Source organism: Amblyomma mixtum, unplaced genomic scaffold (genome assembly GCF_055824585.1).
Source record: "Amblyomma mixtum isolate Tamu unplaced genomic scaffold, ASM5582458v1 scaffold_12, whole genome shotgun sequence".
In the NCBI taxonomy this organism is placed as follows: domain Eukaryota; kingdom Metazoa; phylum Arthropoda; class Arachnida; order Ixodida; family Ixodidae; genus Amblyomma; species Amblyomma mixtum.
In genome coordinates this window covers 7076014-7087634 of record NW_028317651.1, presented here as the reverse complement: position 1 = coordinate 7087634, position 11621 = coordinate 7076014, and positions in this window count along the sequence as shown.

Below are 11621 nucleotides of genomic sequence, written 5' to 3'. Positions count from 1 at the left end.
CTCCAAAACTCCGAAACTCCAAAACTGCAAAACTCCAAAACTCCAAAACTCCAAAACTCCGAAACTCCGAAACTCCGAAACTCCAAAACTCCAAAACTCCGAAACTCCGAAACTCCAAAACTCCAAAACTCCGAAACTCCGAAACTCCAAAACTCCAAAACTCCAAAACTCCGAAACTCCGAAACTCCGAAACTCCAAAACTCCAAAACTCCAAAACTCCGAAACTCCGAAACTCCAAAACTCCAAAACTCCGAAACTCCGAAACTCCGAAACTCCAAAACTCCAAAACTCCAAAACTCCGAAACTCCGAAACTCCAAAACTCCAAAACTCTAGAACTCCGAAACTCCAAAACTCCAAAACTCCAAAACTCCAAAACTCCGAAACTCCAAAACTCCAAAACTCCAAAACACCGACTCCGAAACTCCGAAACTCCAAAACGCCAAAACTCCAAAACTGCAAAACTCCAAAACTGCAAAACTCCGAAACTCCAAAACTCCAAAACTCCAAAACTCCGAAACTCCGAAACTCCGATACTCCGAAACTCGGAAACTCCCAAACTCCAAAACTCGAAAACTCCGAAACTCCGAAACTGCGAAACTCCAAAACTCCAAACCTCCAAAACTCCAAAACTCCAAAACTCCAAAACTCCGAAACTCCGAAACTCCGAAACTCCAAAACTCCAAAACTCCAAAACTCCGAAACTCCGAAACTCCAAAACTCCAAAACTCCAAAACTCCGAAACTCCGAAACTCCAAAACTCCAAAACTCCGAAACTCCGAAACTCCGAAACTCCGAAACTCCAAAACTCCAAAACTCCAAAACTCCGAAACTCCAAAATTCCAAAACTCCAAAACTCCAAAACTCCAAAACTCCGAAACTCCAAAACTCCGAAACTCCAAAACTCCAAAACTCCAAAACTCCAAAACTCCAAAACTCCGAAACTCCAAAATTCCAAAACTCCAAAACTCCAAAACTCCAAAACTCCAAAACTCCGAAACTCCAAAACTCCGAAACTCCAAAACTCCAAAACTCCAAAACTCCAAAACTCCAAAACTCCAAAACTCCGAAACTCCAAAACTCCGAAACTCCAAAACTCCAAAACTCCGAAACTCCGAAACTCCAAAACTCCAAAACTCCGAAACTCCAAAACTCCAAAACTCCAAAACTGCAAAACTCCAAAACTGCAAAACTCCGAAACTCCAAAACTCCAAAACTCCAAAACTCCGAAACTCCGAAACTCCGAAACTCCAAAACTCCAAAACTCCGAAACTCCAAAACTCCAAAACTCCAAAACTCCAAAACTGCAAAACTGCAAAACTCCAAAACTCCGAAACTCCAAAACTCCAAAACTCCGAAACTCCGAAACTCCAAAACTCCAAAACTCCGAAACTCCAAAACTCCAAAACTGCAAAACTCCGAAACTCCGAAACTCCAAAACTCCAAAACTCCGAAACTCCGAAACTCCAAAACTCCGAAACTCCGAAACTCCAAAACTCCAAAACTCCAAAACTCCAAAACTCCAAAAACTCCAAAACTCCGAAACTCCGAAACTCCGAAACTCCGAAACTCGAAAACTCCGAAACTCCGAAACTCCAAAACTCCAAAACTCCAAAACTCCAAAACTCCAAAACTCCAAAACTCCGATACTCCGAAACTCGGAAACTCCCAAACTCCAAAACTCTAGAACTCCGAAACTCCAAAACTCCAAAACTCCAAAACTCCAAAACTCCAAAACTCCGAAACTCCAAAACTCCAAAACTCCAAAACACCGAAACTCCGAAACTCCGAAACTCCAAAACTCCAAAACTCCAAAACTGCAAAACTCCAAAACTGCAAAACTCCGAAACTCCAAAACTCCAAAACTCCAAAACTCCGAAACTCCGAAACTCCGATACTCCGAAACTCGGAAACTCCCAAACTCCAAAACTCGAAAACTCCGAAACTCCGAAACTCCAAAACTCCAAAACTCCAAACCTCCAAAACTCCAAAACTCCAAAACTCCGAAACTCCGAAACTCCAAAACTCCAAAACTCCGAAACTCCGAAACTCCAAAACTCCAAAACTCCAAAACTCCAAAACTCTAGAACTCCGAAACTCCAAAACTCCAAAACTCCAAAACTCCGAAACTCCAAAACTCCGAAACTCCAAAACTCCGAAACTCCGAAACTCCAAAACTCCGAAAATCCGAAACTCCGAAACTCCGAAACTCCGAAACTCCAAAACTCCAAAACTCCAAAACTCCGAAACTCCAAAACTCCGAAACTCCAAAACTCCAAAACTCCAAAACTCCGAAACTCCAAAACTGCAAAACTCCAAAACTCCAAAACTCCAAAACTCCGAAACTCCGAAACTCCGAAACTCCAAAACTCCAAAACTCCAAAACTCCGAAACTCCGAAACTCCGAAACTCCAAAACTCCAAAACTCCAAAACTCCGAAACTCCGAAACTCCAAAACTCCAAAACTCCGAAACTCCGAAACTCCAAAACTCCAAAACTCCAAAACTCCGAAACTCCGAAACTCCAAAACTCCAAAACTCTAGAACTCCGAAACTCCAAAACTCCAAAACTCCAAAACTCCAAAACTCCAAAACTCCAAAACTCCGAAACTCCAAAACTCCAAAACTCCAAAACACCGAAACTCCGAAACTCCGAAACTCCAAAACTCCAAAACTCCAAAACTGCAAAACTCCAAAACTGCAAAACTCCGAAACTCCAAAACTCCAAAACTCCAAAACTCCGAAACTCCGAAACTCCGAAACTCCGAAACTCCGAAACTCCGAAACTCCAAAACTCCAAAACTCCAAAACTCCAAAACTCCAAAACTCCGAAACTCCGAAACTCCAAAACTCCAAAACTCTAGAACTCCGAAACTCCAAAACTCCAAAACTCCAAAACTCCGAAACTCCGAAACTCCGAGACTCCAAAACTCCGAAACTCCGAAACTCCGAAACTCCAAAACTCCGAAACTCCAAAACTGCAAAACTCCGAAACTCCAAAACTCCGAAACTCCAAAACTCCAAAACTCCAAAACTCCAAAACTCCGAAACTCCAAAACTCCAAAACTCCAAAACTGCAAAACTCCAAAACTGCAAAACTCCAAAACTCCAAAACTCCGAAACTCCGAAACTCCGAAACTCCGAAACTCCAAAACTCCAAAACTCCGAAACTCCGAAACTCCAAAACTCCAAAACTCCGAAACTCCAAAACTCCAAGACTCCAAAACTCCAAAACTCCGAAACTCCAAAACTCCAAAACTCCAAAACTCCGAAACTCCAAAACTCCGAAACTCCAAAACTCCAAAACTCCAAAACTCCAAAACTCCAAAACTCCGAAACTCCAAAACTCCAAAACTCCAAAACTCCAAAACTCCAAAACTCCAAAACTGCAAAACTCCAAAACTCCAAAACTCCGAAACTCCAAAACTCCAAAACTCCGAAACTCCGAAACTCCGAAACTCCAAAACTCCGAAACTCCGAAACTCCAAAACTCCGAAACTCAGAAACTCAGAAACTCCGAAACTCCGAAACTCCGAAACTCCAAAACTCCAAAACTCCGAAACTCCAAAACTCCGAAACTCCAAAACTCCAAAACTCCGAAACTCCAAAACTCCAAAACTCCAAAACTCCAAAACTCCAAAACTCCGAAACTCCAAAACTCCAAAACTGCAAAACTCCGAAACTCCAAAACTCCCAAACTCCAAAACTCCGAAACTCCGAAACTCCGAAACTCCAAAACTCCGAAACTCCAAAACTCCAAAACTCCAAAACTCCGAAACTCCGAAACTCCGAAACTCCAAAACTCCAAAACTCCAAAACTCCGAAACTCCGAAACTCCAAAACTCCAAAACTCCGAAACTCCGAAACTCCAAAACTCCAAAACTCCAAAACTCCGAAACTCCGAAACTCCAAAACTCCAAAACTCTAGAACTCCGAAACTCCAAAACTCCAAAACTCCAAAACTCCAAAACTCCAAAACTCCGAAACTCCAAAACTCCAAAACTCCAAAACACCGAAACTCCGAAACTCCGAAACTCCAAAACTCCAAAACTCCAAAACTGCAAAACTCCAAAACTGCAAAACTCCGAAACTCCAAAACTCCAAAACTCCAAAACTCCGAAACTCCGAAACTCCGATACTCCGAAACTCGGAAACTCCCAAACTCCAAAACTCGAAAACTCCGAAACTCCGAAACTCCAAAACTCCAAACCTCCAAAACTCCAAAACTCCAAAACTCCAAAACTCCGAAACTCCAAAACTCCAAAACTCTAGAACTCCGAAACTCCAAAACTCCAAAGCTCCAAAACTCCAAAACTCCGAAACTCCGAAACTCCGAAACTCCAAAACTCCGAAACTCCGAAACTCCAAAACTCCGAAACTCCGAAACTCCGAAACTCCGAAACTCCGAAACTCCAAAACTCCAAAACTCCAAAACTCCGAAACTCCAAAACTCCGAAACTCCAAAACTCCAAAACTCCAAAACTCCAAAACTCCGAAACTCCAAAACTGCAAAACTCCAAAACTCCAAAACTCCAAAACTCCGAAACTCCGAAACTCCGAAACTCCAAAACTCCAAAACTCCGAAACTCCGAAACTCCAAAACTCCAAAACTCCGAAACTCCGAAACTCCAAAACTCCAAAACTCCAAAACTCCGAAACTCCGAAACTCCGAAACTCCAAAACTCCAAAACTCCAAAACTCCGAAACTCCGAAACTCCAAAACTCCAAAACTCCGAAACTCCGAAACTCCGAAACTCCAAAACTCCAAAACTCCAAAACTCCGAAACTCCGAAACTCCAAAACTCCAAAACTCTAGAACTCCGAAACTCCAAAACTCCAAAACTCCAAAACTCCAAAACTCCGAAACTCCAAAACTCCAAAACTCCAAAACACCGACTCCGAAACTCCGAAACTCCAAAACGCCAAAACTCCAAAACTGCAAAACTCCAAAACTGCAAAACTCCGAAACTCCAAAACTCCAAAACTCCAAAACTCCGAAACTCCGAAACTCCGATACTCCGAAACTCGGAAACTCCCAAACTCCAAAACTCGAAAACTCCGAAACTCCGAAACTGCGAAACTCCAAAACTCCAAACCTCCAAAACTCCAAAACTCCAAAACTCCAAAACTCCGAAACTCCGAAACTCCGAAACTCCAAAACTCCAAAACTCCAAAACTCCAAAACTCCGAAACTCCGAAACTCCAAAACTCCAAAACTCCAAAACTCCGAAACTCCGAAACTCCAAAACTCCAAAACTCCGAAACTCCGAAACTCCGAAACTCCGAAACTCCAAAACTCCAAAACTCCAAAACTCCGAAACTCCAAAATTCCAAAACTCCAAAACTCCAAAACTCCAAAACTCCGAAACTCCAAAACTCCGAAACTCCAAAACTCCAAAACTCCAAAACTCCAAAACTCCAAAACTCCGAAACTCCAAAATTCCAAAACTCCAAAACTCCAAAACTCCAAAACTCCAAAACTCCGAAACTCCAAAACTCCGAAACTCCAAAACTCCAAAACTCCAAAACTCCAAAACTCCAAAACTCCAAAACTCCGAAACTCCAAAACTCCGAAACTCCAAAACTCCAAAACTCCGAAACTCCGAAACTCCAAAACTCCAAAACTCCGAAACTCCAAAACTCCAAAACTCCAAAACTGCAAAACTCCAAAACTGCAAAACTCCGAAACTCCAAAACTCCAAAACTCCAAAACTCCGAAACTCCGAAACTCCGAAACTCCAAAACTCCAAAACTCCGAAACTCCAAAACTCCAAAACTCCAAAACTCCAAAACTGCAAAACTGCAAAACTCCAAAACTCCGAAACTCCAAAACTCCAAAACTCCGAAACTCCGAAACTCCAAAACTCCAAAACTCCGAAACTCCAAAACTCCAAAACTGCAAAACTCCGAAACTCCGAAACTCCAAAACTCCAAAACTCCGAAACTCCGAAACTCCAAAACTCCGAAACTCCGAAACTCCAAAACTCCAAAACTCCAAAACTCCAAAACTCCAAAAACTCCAAAACTCCGAAACTCCGAAACTCCGAAACTCCGAAACTCGAAAACTCCGAAACTCCGAAACTCCAAAACTCCAAAACTCCAAAACTCCAAAACTCCAAAACTCCGATACTCCGAAACTCGGAAACTCCCAAACTCCAAAACTCTAGAACTCCGAAACTCCAAAACTCCAAAACTCCAAAACTCCAAAACTCCAAAACTCCGAAACTCCAAAACTCCAAAACTCCAAAACACCGAAACTCCGAAACTCCGAAACTCCAAAACTCCAAAACTCCAAAACTGCAAAACTCCAAAACTGCAAAACTCCGAAACTCCAAAACTCCAAAACTCCAAAACTCCGAAACTCCGAAACTCCGATACTCCGAAACTCGGAAACTCCCAAACTCCAAAACTCGAAAACTCCGAAACTCCGAAACTCCAAAACTCCAAAACTCCAAACCTCCAAAACTCCAAAACTCCAAAACTCCGAAACTCCGAAACTCCAAAACTCCAAAACTCCGAAACTCCGAAACTCCAAAACTCCAAAACTCCAAAACTCCAAAACTCTAGAACTCCGAAACTCCAAAACTCCAAAACTCCAAAACTCCGAAACTCCAAAACTCCGAAACTCCAAAACTCCGAAACTCCGAAACTCCAAAACTCCGAAAATCCGAAACTCCGAAACTCCGAAACTCCGAAACTCCAAAACTCCAAAACTCCAAAACTCCGAAACTCCAAAACTCCGAAACTCCAAAACTCCAAAACTCCAAAACTCCGAAACTCCAAAACTGCAAAACTCCAAAACTCCAAAACTCCAAAACTCCGAAACTCCGAAACTCCGAAACTCCAAAACTCCAAAACTCCAAAACTCCGAAACTCCGAAACTCCGAAACTCCAAAACTCCAAAACTCCAAAACTCCGAAACTCCGAAACTCCAAAACTCCAAAACTCCGAAACTCCGAAACTCCAAAACTCCAAAACTCCAAAACTCCGAAACTCCGAAACTCCAAAACTCCAAAACTCTAGAACTCCGAAACTCCAAAACTCCAAAACTCCAAAACTCCAAAACTCCAAAACTCCAAAACTCCGAAACTCCAAAACTCCAAAACTCCAAAACACCGAAACTCCGAAACTCCGAAACTCCAAAACTCCAAAACTCCAAAACTGCAAAACTCCAAAACTGCAAAACTCCGAAACTCCAAAACTCCAAAACTCCAAAACTCCGAAACTCCGAAACTCCGAAACTCCGAAACTCCGAAACTCCGAAACTCCAAAACTCCAAAACTCCAAAACTCCAAAACTCCAAAACTCCGAAACTCCGAAACTCCAAAACTCCAAAACTCTAGAACTCCGAAACTCCAAAACTCCAAAACTCCAAAACTCCGAAACTCCGAAACTCCGAGACTCCAAAACTCCGAAACTCCGAAACTCCGAAACTCCAAAACTCCGAAACTCCAAAACTGCAAAACTCCGAAACTCCAAAACTCCGAAACTCCAAAACTCCAAAACTCCAAAACTCCAAAACTCCGAAACTCCAAAACTCCAAAACTCCAAAACTGCAAAACTCCAAAACTGCAAAACTCCAAAACTCCAAAACTCCGAAACTCCGAAACTCCGAAACTCCGAAACTCCAAAACTCCAAAACTCCGAAACTCCGAAACTCCAAAACTCCAAAACTCCGAAACTCCAAAACTCCAAGACTCCAAAACTCCAAAACTCCGAAACTCCAAAACTCCAAAACTCCAAAACTCCGAAACTCCAAAACTCCGAAACTCCAAAACTCCAAAACTCCAAAACTCCAAAACTCCAAAACTCCGAAACTCCAAAACTCCAAAACTCCAAAACTCCAAAACTCCAAAACTCCAAAACTGCAAAACTCCAAAACTCCAAAACTCCGAAACTCCAAAACTCCAAAACTCCGAAACTCCGAAACTCCGAAACTCCAAAACTGCAAAACTCCAAAACTCCAAAACTCCAAAACTCCGAAACTCCGAAACTCCGAAACTCCAAAACTCCAAAACTCCAAAACTCCGAAACTCCGAAACTCCGAAACTCCAAAACTCCAAAACTCCAAAACTCCGAAACTCCGAAACTCCAAAACTCCAAAACTCCGAAACTCCGAAACTCCAAAACTCCAAAACTCCAAAACTCCGAAACTCCGAAACTCCAAAACTCCAAAACTCTAGAACTCCGAAACTCCAAAACTCCAAAACTCCAAAACTCCAAAACTCCAAAACTCCAAAACTCCGAAACTCCAAAACTCCAAAACTCCAAAACACCGAAACTCCGAAACTCCGAAACTCCAAAACTCCAAAACTCCAAAACTGCAAAACTCCAAAACTGCAAAACTCCGAAACTCCAAAACTCCAAAACTCCAAAACTCCGAAACTCCGAAACTCCGAAACTCCGAAACTCCGAAACTCCGAAACTCCAAAACTCCAAAACTCCAAAACTCCAAAACTCCAAAACTCCGAAACTCCGAAACTCCAAAACTCCAAAACTCTAGAACTCCGAAACTCCAAAACTCCAAAACTCCAAAACTCCGAAACTCCGAAACTCCGAGACTCCAAAACTCCGAAACTCCGAAACTCCGAAACTCCAAAACTCCGAAACTCCAAAACTGCAAAACTCCGAAACTCCAAAACTCCGAAACTCCAAAACTCCAAAACTCCAAAACTCCAAAACTCCGAAACTCCAAAACTCCAAAACTCCAAAACTGCAAAACTCCAAAACTGCAAAACTCCAAAACTCCAAAACTCCGAAACTCCGAAACTCCGAAACTCCGAAACTCCAAAACTCCAAAACTCCGAAACTCCGAAACTCCAAAACTCCAAAACTCCGAAACTCCAAAACTCCAAGACTCCAAAACTCCAAAACTCCGAAACTCCAAAACTCCAAAACTCCAAAACTCCGAAACTCCAAAACTCCGAAACTCCAAAACTCCAAAACTCCAAAACTCCAAAACTCCAAAACTCCGAAACTCCAAAACTCCAAAACTCCAAAACTCCAAAACTCCAAAACTCCAAAACTGCAAAACTCCAAAACTCCAAAACTCCGAAACTCCAAAACTCCAAAACTCCGAAACTCCGAAACTCCGAAACTCCAAAACTCCGAAACTCCGAAACTCCAAAACTCCGAAACTCAGAAACTCAGAAACTCCGAAACTCCGAAACTCCGAAACTCCAAAACTCCAAAACTCCGAAACTCCAAAACTCCGAAACTCCAAAACTCCAAAACTCCGAAACTCCAAAACTCCAAAACTCCAAAACTCCAAAACTCCAAAACTCCGAAACTCCAAAACTCCAAAACTGCAAAACTCCGAAACTCCAAAACTCCCAAACTCCAAAACTCCGAAACTCCGAAACTCCGAAACTCCAAAACTCCGAAACTCCAAAACTCCAAAACTCCAAAACTCCGAAACTCCGAAACTCCGAAACTCCAAAACTCCAAAACTCCAAAACTCCGAAACTCCGAAACTCCAAAACTCCAAAACTCCGAAACTCCGAAACTCCAAAACTCCAAAACTCCAAAACTCCGAAACTCCGAAACTCCAAAACTCCAAAACTCTAGAACTCCGAAACTCCAAAACTCCAAAACTCCAAAACTCCAAAACTCCAAAACTCCGAAACTCCAAAACTCCAAAACTCCAAAACACCGAAACTCCGAAACTCCGAAACTCCAAAACTCCAAAACTCCAAAACTGCAAAACTCCAAAACTGCAAAACTCCGAAACTCCAAAACTCCAAAACTCCAAAACTCCGAAACTCCGAAACTCCGATACTCCGAAACTCGGAAACTCCCAAACTCCAAAACTCGAAAACTCCGAAACTCCGAAACTCCAAAACTCCAAACCTCCAAAACTCCAAAACTCCAAAACTCCAAAACTCCGAAACTCCAAAACTCCAAAACTCTAGAACTCCGAAACTCCAAAACTCCAAAGCTCCAAAACTCCAAAACTCCGAAACTCCGAAACTCCGAAACTCCAAAACTCCGAAACTCCGAAACTCCAAAACTCCGAAACTCCGAAACTCCGAAACTCCGAAACTCCGAAACTCCAAAACTCCAAAACTCCAAAACTCCGAAACTCCAAAACTCCGAAACTCCAAAACTCCAAAACTCCAAAACTCCAAAACTCCGAAACTCCAAAACTGCAAAACTCCAAAACTCCAAAACTCCAAAACTCCGAAACTCCGAAACTCCGAAACTCCAAAACTCCAAAACTCCGAAACTCCGAAACTCCAAAACTCCAAAACTCCGAAACTCCGAAACTCCAAAACTCCAAAACTCCAAAACTCCGAAACTCCGAAACTCCGAAACTCCAAAACTCCAAAACTCCAAAACTCCGAAACTCCGAAACTCCAAAACTCCAAAACTCCGAAACTCCGAAACTCCGAAACTCCAAAACTCCAAAACTCCAAAACTCCGAAACTCCGAAACTCCAAAACTCCAAAACTCTAGAACTCCGAAACTCCAAAACTCCAAAACTCCAAAACTCCAAAACTCCGAAACTCCAAAACTCCAAAACTCCAAAACACCGACTCCGAAACTCCGAAACTCCAAAACGCCAAAACTCCAAAACTGCAAAACTCCAAAACTGCAAAACTCCGAAACTCCAAAACTCCAAAACTCCAAAACTCCGAAACTCCGAAACTCCGATACTCCGAAACTCGGAAACTCCCAAACTCCAAAACTCGAAAACTCCGAAACTCCGAAACTGCGAAACTCCAAAACTCCAAACCTCCAAAACTCCAAAACTCCAAAACTCCAAAACTCCGAAACTCCGAAACTCCGAAACTCCAAAACTCCAAAACTCCAAAACTCCAAAACTCCGAAACTCCGAAACTCCAAAACTCCAAAACTCCAAAACTCCGAAACTCCGAAACTCCAAAACTCCAAAACTCCGAAACTCCGAAACTCCGAAACTCCGAAACTCCAAAACTCCAAAACTCCAAAACTCCGAAACTCCAAAATTCCAAAACTCCAAAACTCCAAAACTCCAAAACTCCGAAACTCCAAAACTCCGAAACTCCAAAACTCCAAAACTCCAAAACTCCAAAACTCCAAAACTCCGAAACTCCAAAATTCCAAAACTCCAAAACTCCAAAACTCCAAAACTCCAAAACTCCGAAACTCCAAAACTCCGAAACTCCAAAACTCCAAAACTCCAAAACTCCAAAACTCCAAAACTCCAAAACTCCGAAACTCCAAAACTCCGAAACTCCAAAACTCCAAAACTCCGAAACTCCGAAACTCCAAAACTCCAAAACTCCGAAACTCCAAAACTCCAAAACTCCAAAACTGCAAAACTCCAAAACTGCAAAACTCCGAAACTCCAAAACTCCAAAACTCCAAAACTCCGAAACTCCGAAACTCCGAAACTCCAAAACTCCAAAACTCCGAAACTCCAAAACTCCAAAACTCCAAAACTCCAAAACTGCAAAACTGCAAAACTCCAAAACTCCGAAACTCCAAAACTCCAAAACTCCGAAACTCCGAAACTCCAAAACTCCAAAACTCCGAAACTCCAAAACTCCAAAACTGCAAAACTCCGAAACTCCGAAACTCCAAAACTCCAAAACTCCGAAACTCCGAAACTCCAAAACTCCGAAACTCCGAAACTCCAAAAC